The following is a 13,957-nucleotide window of genomic DNA, read 5'->3' on the forward strand; positions in this document are numbered from 1 at the left end:
CACCCCAGGGGCCGTCGGACGCTCCCGCTCTCGTGGGGAACTTTCCTGGCGTCTGCACTGCCCCGGGGGACTCAGCTGGATAAGGACCCCAGTCCTCGCTCCAGCTCCCTTTGCCCGGAGGCCTGCGTGCCCTCGAGGGGCTCCCCTTCCTCCTCCTGGCTGGGCTAAGTCCCCGAAACCCCAACAGGGCTGGGGCTCGTGTCCTTGTCACTTGGGACAGGGGCGAGGGTGTCCCCACTCTGGGGTGCTCTCTCTGCACCGGACGCCTCCCTGCCCCGCTGGCCATTCCGTACAGTTCAAAGCCGATACACTGGAGTAAACAGCAACTGAGAACCAAAACCAGAGGGAAACGGGAAAGTTTCTAGGACAGTGGTTCTCAGACCTTTTTTTCCCCGCAGACCACTTGAAAATTGCTGGGGGTCTTGGTGGACCACTTAATCATAGACGATGCTGGTTGGAAGAGACCTCAGGAGGTCATCTAGTCCAACCCCCTGCGCCAGGCAGGACCAGCCCCAACTAAATGGTCTTTCCTAATGTTGTTTGGACTGTTAGCTAACTATTGTTGGAGGATGGATCTCCACTGTTCTCCATGGTGACAGAGGACAGGACAAGGAGTAATGGTCTCAAGTTGCAGTGGGGGAGGTTTAGGTTGGATATTAGGAAAAACTTTTTCACTAGGAGGGTGGTGAAGCACTGGAATGGGTTACCTAGGGAGGTGGTGGAATCTCCTTCCTTAGGGGATTTTAAGGCCAGGCTTGACAAAGCCCTGGCTGGGATGATTTAGTTGTGGATTGGTCCTACTTTGAGTAGGGGGTCGGACTAGATGACCTCCTGAGGTCCCTTCCAACCCTGATATTCTATGATTCTATGAATTTATGGAAAGCTCAATATAAAAAAACCCTTAACAATAATTATTTATCTCTCCTGCATGCATATTATCTGCAGACACAGCACAGCTGTAAGATGTGAAACAAATCTATGAGTCAACTAGAAATTGCCATGCTCTCATTGCAAATATTAATACAATATGTTCTGATCCTGGAAAGGAGAGGGAAAGGCATTCACTCAAGCTTATGCAATTTCTCTGAGATGTCCACTCTAAATCAGATTAACACTTCATACACCTGGAACAGTAAAAATAGGTAATAAAGTGTAAGCAGTGTCAGGATGAGCTCCACCCTGACATCTGGTGGTGAGGTGTGGCAAGTTGTGGAAAAGAACTTCAGGGGCCCATCTCATTTGCATAGGCACACCCACCACGCCTAGAATGAGACCATAGCTGCCCAAATGGTCACTTTGGCTGCTGTGGGATCCCCAGTGTCTCTGTTATTGGGGCAGGAAGAATAAATTGTTATTACCCTGATTATGGGAACTGTGCTTGGAACTGTACGTGGCCTTTTGTTACGATGGAGGGATTCACCATCATCTAAGTAGCACTCGCTAGGCAAGGGTCATGGGTTCCAAAACTGTGTGAATGGGGAGAGGCTGGGGACAAGTATTAATACTTGGTGGCATGGGCCCCTTGGTGAGGGCCTTACATGCTGATTGCACTTCCTCCTCTCTCCACTGTGGAATATCAGAGCTAAATTTGATTTCATTAGAAGTCTAGTTATAGGCTGCTGAGCTCACTTTGGGCTGACAGTGCACCAGCACTGGGGCTCCCCTACTATAAGCTGAATTCACCTAAGCGCTGAAATCACTGAGTGTTGTGTTAAGCAGTGGGGGAGCCTGAAGATATATTGTGGAGTAGTTTGCGGGACGGCTGGTGAAGCAGTTCAACACGGAGCAGTGTGTGGATGGCAGGAGCTGCTTGTGGGCCGTGGAGCTGAGCGAAGGAGTTCGTGGGGCGGCTGGCGGAGCGGAGCGCAGCTGAGCGAAGGAGTTTTGTGGGGCGGCTGGCGGAGCGGAGCGCCGCTATGGAGCTATGGGGCGGTCAGCTTCAGATCACGTAAGGTGCCTCTTACCCCCATCCCATTTCCACCCAGGTTGGGAGGTAAAGCTCCACCGATAAACTTTCGAACTCTGGGGCTGCCCTGACCAGGGACAGAGACTTTTGGGGCATTGGACTTTTGGGGTTGCTGGACTCAAGAACCAAAGGGAAAAGGGCCTGCCCCAATTTGCCTGGGGTGGGGTTGTTTTTGCTCATGGGTTGTGTTATGAATCTGGTTGGTGGTGTTTCCCCAACATAATGCCACATTGTTTCTCTCTGTTATTAAAAGACTTTTGCTACACTCAGACTATGTGCTTGCGAGAGGGGAAGGATTGCCTCTTGGAGGCGCCCAGCAGGGGTGGTATATATTTGTCCCAGGTCACTGGGTGGGGGCTCGAGCCGGTTTGCATTGTGTTATTGGAATGGAACCCCTAGATATTGAACCTGGCCCTTGTTGCTGCCAACTCTGACGGGCAGAAGGGTTACAAAAGCAACACAAACAGCAAAATAAAACCACAAACAAACAAGTGACAACACTGAAAATACGAAGGGAAAGAAAATATCCAGTGGATGGTTCTGGGTATTTTAAAGGGGTGTTTAGGACCCACGCTGTGCAAGTGCAACAGAGCCCTACAGAGACAGGCAGAGTTTTCCTGCTTTCATATTGTGTGTGTTACCAACTCAAAAACTCACAGTGGGCTCATGGAGTTTCTAGAAGCCCTGGAGCACATGAACACATGGCTTGGAGTTTGCAGACAGATCCCTGCTTCAAAAAGCTTGCAAATAAGGTCTTTATCCTACAAAACACCTAGCAGCATCCCCACCAAACCTAGTGCTGCTTGCTGCTTAAGACAGTGGGAGTACTCTGAAGAGCCAGAACTGTGCCAGAGAACAAAGATCTGGCTATAATGGTTTCCAGACCTCTCCCCAAACGTAATGGAAATCACTTGCCTGGACTAGCAATTTCCATTCAGTTTTAGCACTAGTTTGGAGAGAGCTATCTCTCTCCCTCCGCAGCAGCTACCATGCTGGGGCTGGGAAGGAGGGGGGTGTTTCTCCCCAGCCAGGCAGCCTCAGAGCTGGGGCTGGGGAAGAGGGGGGTCTCTCCCCCACCACAGCAGCCACAGAGCTGGGGCTGGGAAGGAGGGAGGTCTCTCCCCTGCCACAGCAGCCACAGAGCTGGGGCTGGGGAGGAGGGGGGTCTCCTCCCCATCATGGCAGCCACAGAGCTGGGGCTGGGAAGGAGGGGGGGGGTCTCTCCCTGGCGGCTGCAGCCCTGGAGCTGGGGAAAGTTGTCTCTGCATATCCCAAATTTCCCCCACCCTCTCATCTCACCCCACTGCCCCCCGCCTACCTCCTATTCTCCCCAAGGCCACCACCTCACCTTACATGTGCGTCTTCTCGAGGGTCCAGACGCCTGTGCGGCTCCACTAATTAGGGGGGTGGCCCTTCATTCTTTCCTGCGCAGCTGCCCAGGTGTGCACCTTAGAGGGAACTATCTGTGGACCCCTGAATGGAGCTCATGGTGCTCCCTGGACCACAGTTTGAGAACGTCTGTTCTAGGGGACAAGGACCCGCCCCGTGGGGACACCACAACCAGCTGACTCACAGGCTGCTCCTCCCACGTCCCAGGCGCCCTCAGGCTCTGGGTGGCAGGACCCTTCTCCCCAGCGTTGCCCCCCCCCATTGGGATTGGGTTCCCCCCTCCAAGTCCAACCTACAAGGCCCCTGGGCTGGGGGTATCTCCCTCTGCTGGGCCATCTGCCCAGGGTCCCCCCTTGCTCTCCAACAGGCACAGGTGGAGGGGGAGTTACACCTTGAGGTCTACACGGCCTGGCTCATGCAGGGCTCAGTCAGTGCACAGAACAACTCTTTTCCACGTGCACCAATGGTCTGACCAAAGGACCCCAGCCCAGTAATTTACACCTGTGTTTATGTCTCTGCGGAGACCTTCCATGCCACCCTCGGGTGAGCTTGACTGTAAGCACCAGACCCAGGGGATTTTGATATCCTTATGCCCTCTGCCAGCTGGCATCCAGAGGACCTGGGGCACAGGGCTCTGGGGCCTGTTCTGGGGAGCTGTTTTCCAGTCATTCCCCAGCCGGTGCCCTCTGGGGATAATCACAGCTCTGTGGGCCTCGGGCAGGGTGTGTTTGCTACCCGGTTCCCCGCTTGCTGGGGTTGCCGGGAGTCCCTGAATCCCTGGGATGGGACGTGTGCCTGGCGCACCATGCGGAAGCCTGATGCTGCAGGAGGCCCTGGGCAGAGATGTCCCGAGAGAACTGGACAGCCTCGGGCCTGAGCCCCCACCGGAGGCTGGGAGGGTGTTGAGGTAGTGAATGCTCCGGCAGTCTGGAGCAGGCTGGCTGGCTCAGGAGAGAAAGGCTGGAGCAGCCGCTTTTCCTTTCAGGTCCCCAGGGCCAAACCCAGCCCCAGGGAGCAGCTGCCCAGCGGTGCCCAGGTGCTGTCCTGGGGTGCGCAATGACAGCACCTGCTGAATGCCCCCTCCACCCGGACCCCCTCAGCGAGACCAAGGGCTGGCCAGTGGCGCTCATCGGGAAAGTGAGGCCCGCGCCCCTTGGGCTTCCCTGCACAGGTCATGCCAGCGGGCACATCGCCCCAGCAGGCCTCCCAGCCCAGCTCCGTGGCCTGGTGCTGAAGCCTGGGGAAGGGCGGGGAGCCAGAGACTGAGCCTAGGCCCAAGCTGTCTGCATAGCTATGGGTCTGGGCCAAGCCCTGCTGGCACAAGTCTGTGGCTCCATGCCGGGAGCTGCGCTGCTGGCTGCAGTGTGCAGAATAGAGACAGACAACCCCGGGGCACATGGAATGGCTCGCACACCTGTTCTCTCCACAGGTCGGGCTTAGGAGCAGCAGTTCCTGGGCTCCAGCCCACAGCTCTCCCCACTAGGCACTGCTGTTGCTCGACCTTGGGGAACGTGCAGAAGGCTCCTGCGGGAGAGACATTAACTTCTGCCTCTGCGCCTTTGTGCAGGGCTCCGGGGAGCAAGCTGCCGAGAGCCCTTGGAGAACAGAGCCGGATAAAACCCCTTCCCACGGAGCCAGGCAGTGACTGCCAGGGAGCTCGTCTGCGCAGAGCGATGGGTCAGAGTCTGTTTCTGTATGGGCCGGAGGACTGCGAGATGCAGAGGAGCTCTCAGCTTGCTCTGCCTTTGGCCTTGAACTGCTAGCACGATGCCTGTATTCAAGAGAGCGAGAGCTGTCTACACAAGACATGCCAGCGGCACAGCTGCAGTGTAGATGCCGCTCTGGTGCCTAGCACTGCCAGAAACCTGGCTCTTGGAGGCCACAGCGAGGTTGACAGGAGAGTTCATCCCTTGCCTTAGCGGGGTCCCCGACGGGGAAGAGCTCAGCTTCTTCACAGGGCATGAAGTGCTCCCAGCTTGGCAATGCATACCAGCCCGAGACTGGAGTGAATCTGCGACAAAGCTCCGGACGGGACCAGGGGCGCTTTGAGGGAGGGGGAAGCCCCATGTAAGCTGCAGGAAGTCACACGCCCCAGCACAGTGAGGTAGCGGGCCGAGGCAGAGGAGGCCAGTCCTCTGACGCCAGGAGATCAGTTCCCTCCCGAATTTATAAGTGTCACCAAAGCTGCCCAGACATTGGACTTTCCACGGAACAGCAAGTCAAATGCAAAATCCTACGGAATGGCTGAGTGTGTCCTCTACTGACCCACCATGTCCACATGGTTGTTTGCTAGAGACAGCCAGACAAGTGACCTAAGAACAGACACATGCACACACTGGGCACTGGGCATGATGATAAACATGAGCTCTCGTTCTCACTTTGCAAACACCCAGTGTCTTCTCTGCTCTGTTTTCTGCCTTTGAGTCCTCTTTCTCTGATTGCTCTCCATGTCCTCCCCTCAGCACTGGGCAGCTGTCATAAATATAAAGGGAAGGGTAACCACCTTTCTGTAGACAGTGCTGTAAAATCCCTCCTGGCAAGAGGCAAAACCCTTTCACCTGTAAAGGGTTAAGAAGCTAAGATAACCTCTCTGGCACCTGACCCAAAATGACCAATGAGGGGTCAAGATACTTTCAGATCTGGAGGGGGGAGATTTTTCTCTGTCTGTGTGATACCTTTGCTGGGAACAGATCAAGGATGCAAGCCCTCCAACTCCTGTAAAATTAGTAAGTAATCTAGCTAGAAAATGCATTAGGTTTTCTTGTTTTGGCTGGTAAAATAAGCTGTGCTGGAAGGAATGTATATTCCTCTTTTTGTATCTTTTTGTAACTGAAGGTTTTGCCTAGAGGGATTCTCTATGTTTTGAATCTGATTACCCTGTAAAGTATTTACCATCCTGATTTTACAGAGGTGATTCTTTTACCTTTTTTTAAATTAAAATTCTTCTTTTAAGAACCTGATTGATTTTTCACTGTTCTTAAGGTCCAGGGGTTTGGGTCTGTGTTCCCCTGTACCAATTGGTGAGGATTCTTATCAAGCCTTCCCCACGAAAGGTAATGTAGGGCTTGGGGGGATATTTTGGGGGAAGACATCTCCAAGTGGGCTCTTTCCCTGTTCTTTGTTTAAAACGCTTGGTGGTAGCAGCATACGGTTCAAGGACTCCCTCCGGGAACTGATGGGCAGGATCCCCTGGGAGAATAACATGAGGGGGAAAGGAGTTCAGGAGAGCTGGCTGTATTTTAAAGAATCCTTATTGAGGTTACAGGGACAAACCATCCTGATGTGTAGAAAGAATAGTAAATATGGCAGCTTGGCTTAACAGTGAAATCCTTGCTGATCTTAAACACAAAAAAAAAAAGCTTACAAAAAGTGGAAGATTGGACAAATGACCAGGGATGAGTATAAAAATATTGCTCGGGCACGTAGGAGTGAAATCAGGAAGGCTAAATAATACCTGGAGTTGCAGCTAGTGAGAGATGTTAAGCGTAACAAGAAGGGTTCCTTCAGATATGTTAGCAAGAAGAAGAAAGCCAAGGAAAGTGTGGGCCCCTTACTGAATGAGGGAGGCAACCTAGTGACAGAGGATGTGGAAAAAGCTAATGTACTCAATGCTTTTTTTGCCTCTGTCTTCACGAACAAGGTCAGCTACCAGACTACTGCACTGGGCAGCACAGCATGGGGAGGAGGTGACCAGCCCTCTGTGGAGAAAGAAGTGGTTCGGGACTATTTAGAAAAGCTGGACGTGCACCAGTCCATGGGGCTGGGTGCGTTGCATCCGAGAGTGCTAAAGGAATTGGCGGATGTGATTGCAGAGTCATTGGCCATTATCTTTGAAAACTCATGGCGATCGGGGGAAGTCCCGGAAGACTGGAAAAAGGCTAATGTAGTGTCCATCTTTAAAAAAGGGAAGAAGGAGGATCCTGGAAACTACAGGCCAGTCAGCCTCACCTCAGTCCCTGGAAAAATCATAGAGCAGGTCCTCAAGGAATCAATTCTGAAGCACTTAGAGGAGAGGAAAGTGATCAGGAACAGTCAGCATGGATTCACTAAGGGCAAGTCATGCCTGACTAATCTAATTGCCTTCTATGATGAGATAACTGGTTCTGTGGATGAAGGCCAAGCAGTGGACGTGTTATTCCTTGACTTTAGCAAAGCTTTTGACATGATCTCCCACAGTATTCTTGTGAGCAAGTTAAAGAAGTATGGGCTGGATGGATGCACTACAAGGTGGATAGAAAGTTGGCTAGACTGTCGGGCTCAACGGGTAGTGATCAATGGCTCCATGTCTAGTTGGCAGCCAGTATCTAGCGGAGTGCCCCAAGGGTCGGTCCTGGGGCCGTTTTTGTTCAATATCTTCATTAATGATCTGGAGGATGGTGTGGATTGCACTCTCAGCAAATTTGCGGATGACACTAAACTGGGAGGAGACGTAGATACGCTGGAGGGTAGGGATAGGATACAGAGGGACCTAGACAAATTGGAGGATTGGGCCAAAAGAAATCTGATGAGGTTCAACAGGGACAAGTGCAGAGTCCTGTACTTAGGACGGAAGAATCCAATGCACCGCTACAGACTAGGGACCGAATGGCTAGGCAGCAGTTCTGCAGAGAAGGACCTAGGGGTGACAGTGGATTAGAAGCTGGATATGAGTCAACAGTGTGCCCTTGTTGGCAAGAAGGCCAATGGCATTTTGGGATGTATAAGTAGGGGCATTGCCAGCAGATTGAGGGACGTGATCGTTTCCCTCTATTCGACACTGGTGAGGCCTCATCTGGAGTACTGTGTCCAGTTTTGGGCCCCACACTACAAGAAGGATGTGGAAAAATTGGAGAGAGTCCAGCGAAGGGCAACTAAAATGATTAGGGGTCTGGAACACATGACTTATGAGGAGAGGCTGAGGGAACTGAGATTGTTTAGTCTACAGAAGAGAAGAATGAGGGGGGATTTGATAGCTGCTTTCAACTACCTGAAAGGTGGATCCAAAGAGGATGGATCCAGACTATTCTCAGTGATAGCAGATGACAGGACAAGAAGTAATGGTCTCAAGTTGCAGTGGGGGAGATTTAGGTTGGATATTAGGAAAAACTTTTTCACTAGGAGGGTTGTGAAACACTGGAATCCATTACCTAGGGAGGTGGTGGAATCCCCTTCCTTAGAAGTTTTTAAGGTCCTGCTTGACAAAGCCCTGGCTGGGATGATTTAGTTGGGGATTGGTCCTGCTTTGAGCAGGGGGTTGGACTAGATGACCTCCAGAGGTCCCTTCCAGCTCTGATATTGTATGATTCTATGACAAGGCAAAGTTTGTACCTTGGGGAAGTTTTTAACTTAATCTGGTAAGAATAAGCTTAGGGAGTCTTTCATGCAGGTCCCCACATCTGTACCCCAGAGTTCAGAGTGGGGAGGGAACCCTGACAGCAGCCAAGGCAACAAAAGCCCAACTGAACCACCCTGACCAAATTCCGTCTCCTGAGATTCTCCGATCTCAGGGAGTTGCAGATTCTGCACTTCATGGTGTTTCTAGTCCTTTACCTGGCCACCCTGGTACGGAATCATCTCTATCCCACAGCTGAAGATGATTTCTTGCACTGAGATGTGGCCTAATGAAGTTTTGATGCTTGGTCTTGGGTCAGTAGTAGACGTGTTCTGCTTCGTTTTTATATTTGTTTCCTACTTTCACATCTTCGTGGCCTTGCTGAGAATCCCCTCCATGCAGGGAAGGTGTAAAGCCTCCTCCACCTGCCTGCTGCACTTGGTTGTGTTTTCTTTATTTACCTGCACAGCCATGTTCTCTTACTTGCGTCCACGGTCTGTGTCTTCCCCGCAGGTTGTGTTGTATTCCGTGCTGCTGCCAGTCATGAACCCCATCATCTATAGCCTGCAAAACAAGGAGCTAAAGCAGGCTCTGCAGAGAATTGCAAGCAAGATGCTCTTTGCCAGGAACATGGATTTCTCACCCTGAGTTTCTATGTGGAAGAGTTGCAGTGGTTTAACTCAAATCAGTTTGTAAATCCATCTAATTGAGCTGATGCAAACCCACGTGGTCACCTTTATTTTGGGTTAAGGATGCCTCATTTCAGTTTAGCTTAAACCTGTTCCCAAATCACTTAAACTCAACCAATACAAGCTGTTCTTAAACCAAATTTAGAGCATCCAGTTGGTTTGTATAAGTGTAACCAAGTCAGTTTGAATTGACACCGTAAGTCCTCAAACAGGAGGAAGGTCATTGTGTAGACAGGCCCTTGGTGCTGGGCGTAGGGACCGTCTCTGTGAGTTCCTCACTACAATAAAGTAGTGTGACACTCTGCACCCTGGGGGAGTGCCTTGTAACCCTCATATTCCTCATTTGTATATAGTTGTGATATTGCATATAAAGCGGATCTTGTAAGGTGTCATGGGAAAGGTTACGATCTGCTGAAACCCACTCTTCCATCTAAATATGTGTATTGGTTTGAAGTTATGAGAATTGTGTTGCATGGTTGTGACATTCCCCTGGTGTTATGTGGACTGGTGATCTGCTAGGTCACTTCAGTCCTTGACTCTGGGAGCCAGCCTTACCCTGCTCTGCTGTGACAACCCCCACTCCAGGGATGTTCATGCACAGCCTCTGGCATGTAAGCTGCTTTGATTGTGCAACTGAATGACACTAGCCAATATCTCCGGTCCCAGACACAACCCTCGGAACCTCTGTCTTGCAGTGTCCAGTTATGCCCGCAGGACGCTGCAAGCTTATATGAGTTAATCAATTTAACAAAGAAATGAATATGTACCAGGCTTATTATCACAAGGGGAGTCTCTGACGTGCTTCAAACCAAACACACGGTTTCAGGTGTTAATAAATCTGTTAGTTTATTCTTATGAAAGATAGATTTTAAGTGATTATAAGTCAAAGCACAACAAGTCGGATTTGGTCAAATGAAATAAAAGCAAAACATATTCTAAGCTGATCTTAACACTTTCAGTGCCCTTACAAACTTAGATGCTTCTCACCACAGCCTGACTGGTTGCTCTTCAGCCAGGCTCTCCCCTTTGATCAGCGCTTCAGTCTCTTGGTGGTGACGTCAGTAGATGAAGGTGGAAGAGAGAGAGGAAGAGTATGGCAAATGTCTTTCCTTTTTATGTGATATTGCACTCCATAATATTCTATGGAGTATGCTTATGAGTGTGAATATAATGTAACTGGAATATGCTTCATGCAAAAGGTCTCTTGTAAGGTACCATTACAAAGCTTATGATCCACTGAGTGTGGCCATCCCATTTGTTTGCATGTATAATTTCTATGTCTGGAGGTAGGAGAATAAGATATAAGCTTCTATTACTGATGTAAACATGCTAAGTGGAAGCCATTAAGGGTGCCTCAGAATCAATGACCTGTGAATGGGTTTGTTTACTGGCCAGCCTTCCTGTGTACTGTGTTGGCCAGCTCCTAGGTAATGAAGAAGGAGGTCTTGCAGTGACATGTGACCATGTCACTTGGAACTGGAATCCATCTTTAACCTGGTGCTTTTCCATTTAGAAGGAGTGGTGGGGACCCAGAGAGACAAAAGATTCCCACCTTGTGCCAAAGCCATGAAAGGGGGTGGAACAGAACAAAGGGGGCTGCAGTCATGAGAAATCCCCTAGTTACCCCCTGGGCTAGAACTAACAGGAATTGTATCGGGGAAAGGATTGGGCCCAGACTAAGAAGGAGTCTAGTCTGTGAAAGAAGCTTATTTGAATATCTCTGAGGGTGAGATTTACCTGTATTCAGTTTCTTAAATGTATTAAGCTTAGACTTGTGTGTTTTGTTTTATTTTGCTTGGTAACTTACTTTGTTCTGTCTGTTATTACTTGAAACCACTTAAATCCTACTTTTAATTCTTAATAAAATCACTTTTGTTTATTATTGAACTCAGAGTAAGTGATTAATACCTGGGGGAGCAAACAGCTGTGCATATCTCTCTATCAGTATTATAGAGGGTGGATAATTTATGAGTTTACCCTGTATAAGCTTTATACAGAGTAAAACGGACTTATTTGGGGTTTGGATCCCCAAATAAGGGGGCTGGGTTTCTGGGTGCTGGAGACAGGAGTACCTGCTGTGTGGTTTTCAGTTAAAGCCTGCAGCTTTTGGTCTGTGTTTCAGACCCTGGGTCTGTGTTGCAGCAGGCTAGCATGTCTGGCTCAACGTCCCAAGCTGGGATGGAAAACGGGCTTAGAGGTAATTCCAGCACGTCATGTGACAGTCCCAAGGGGTCTCTGTGACCGAACCTATCACAGTGATGTCTGTAGATGGAGGTGGAAGAGATAGGAAGAGCATGGCAAATGTCTCTCCCTTTTATCATGTTCTTTCTTCCCTCTTGGCTTTACACCATTCTTAGGAGTCAGGTGAGAATTACCTCATCCGTAGTCCCAAACTGACCAAAGGAAGGGGGGTGACTCATTCGAGAATCCAACAGATCCTTTGTTGCTGCCTAGGCCAGCAACCTTTGTTCCTGTGAGGCTGGGCTGGATTTGTCCCATACATGCCCTGATGAGGTGTGAACTGCCCCTCTGTTCCTGGAGAGTTTTGCCTGGGCCTGTTTTAAGCCCCAAAGATACATTTTCAGCCTCATAATTATATACATGAAATTACAACCTATAACATCACTATTACAACAATGCTCAGTGCATCATGAGCCTTCTGAAGACACCTGACATGACAAACTTTGCATTGGATACCACACAATCATATTATAAGGATGACCATGGGGGTGTAAGGTGTTCCTACGAGGTACAGAACATTACAATGGTTGTCACATTCAGTGGGTTTGGGAAGTGCCCAGATACTAGCTTCCCAAAGACAATAACCAGGGGGATAGCCAAAGCCCGGGAGGGCAGATATGAAAAAACCATCAACAGCCATTGTTCAGCAGGGAGCTACAATACAATGACTCACTTGAACAAGGCCACACCAGGAGAAGTGCTCATCCTTGCCTGGTGACTCAGCAATGCCCACCAGACATGCCTGGACTTGTGTTCTCCAAGCACATGGACTAAGGGTATAAAACAGAACATAGTGGTCCCATGCTTTGTCCTTTCTCTTCTCCTCCACCTACACTTAAGGCAACGAGAATGCTGGAGTTGAAGAGACTGGTTCCTGGACTAAGAGGGAAAAGCCTGTGTATAAAAGACTGTAACCAACCTGCAATATCCAGTGGGGTGAGAAAAACTGCTTAATCTAGATGTTGCCCAGTCCAATAGGGTTGAGAGTTTAGACTGCATGCTCATATTTTATTTTATTTTGGTAACTATGCTAACTTTTTGCCTATCACTTATGATCACTTAAAATCCATCTTTTGTAATCAATAAACTTATTCTAATGTTTGTCCTTACCAGGGAGTTTGCCTGAAGTGGTTGGTAAATCTGCTCCGGTTACAAAGGCTGGTATATATCCACTTTCCACTGATGAAGTGGTGAACCAATTAATAAATTTGCATTGCTCAAGGAAAGGTCTTGAGCAGTGCAAGACAGGATATTCCCGAGGTACAAGGCTGGGAATTGAGGGAATCTGGCTGGTGCCTTTGTCTATGTGATTTGTGAGTGGCTCTGGGAGCATTCCATGCAATCTAGCTGGCTGTGGGGCTGCACGTGCTGTTGTGCTGAGTGATAACAGCGCCTGGAGGGGTTTGCTGCTTGTCACCAGTAAAGCATTGTGAGGGACAACCCAGATTTGTGAGTGAAGGGAACATAGAGGTCCCACAGTCCCAGGGTGCACCCCGGGGATCCCATCACAAGCAGTTTCCCTAAGTTTGTCCCAGTGGCTTGCCTGTCTGCCTAGCTTTGGCTGGAGTCCCGGGGCGCCGCACTTCCTACGGCTGCCAATGGCACTGGGTTCCCAGCAGGGTCAGGGACGGCCTGCCCTGAGCGGGTGGATTAATGCTCCCAGCTCTGGTTTTCTGGTGGGGCAGAGCAGCTGGATCCAGATGCTGGGGCGGCTGGCTAGGTCCAGGAGGAGCCCCAGAGAGCAGGGAACACGTGGGGTGCAGGTTGCAGACACAGGGCAGGGTTTAGCAGGTCGTTTTAGCTGTGGATCCGTGTGGATCCCTGACAACCCCTCAGTGGTCTCTGCTCCACCAGGAGAATGAGCAGCCAGACCCGGAAAATCTGCCCCTGCTCACCCGAGGGGCAGTGAGGGGTAATTTGATGCTTGGAAAATAATCCCTGGCTGAGATCTCCAAAGCACCTTGGCCATTTGGACGTATGATTCCCATTCAGATAACTGGGAACTGGGTGTCCAGCCCCCCTGCAGCTCAGGAACCTCCAGCCCTACGTGGAGCGAGAACGCAGTTGTATTGTAATGGGACAGGGAAGCAGCACCTAGGAGTGGGCCAAACCCCCACCTATGAGCCCAGGAGCTGGGTGGGGGCAGGCAGAATCCAGGCTCTTTGTAGGTCGTCAGACAGAAAGCTCCATTAAGGTGAAGTTCAAGGTGAGGGGAGGTGCCTGTCCGTGCGGGGTAAGAAATATCCCATGGCTGGTGCCAGGATCCCCATAGCATGTGTTGCAAACCCCAGAGACTCCCTGTCACTGTGACACTGAAAAGAAATATTTCAGGTTTCAGAGTAGCAGCCGTGTTTGTCTGTA

The sequence above is a fragment of the Lepidochelys kempii genome, chromosome 13 (assembly GCF_965140265.1).
Source record: "Lepidochelys kempii isolate rLepKem1 chromosome 13, rLepKem1.hap2, whole genome shotgun sequence".
NCBI classification, from domain to species: domain Eukaryota; kingdom Metazoa; phylum Chordata; order Testudines; family Cheloniidae; genus Lepidochelys; species Lepidochelys kempii.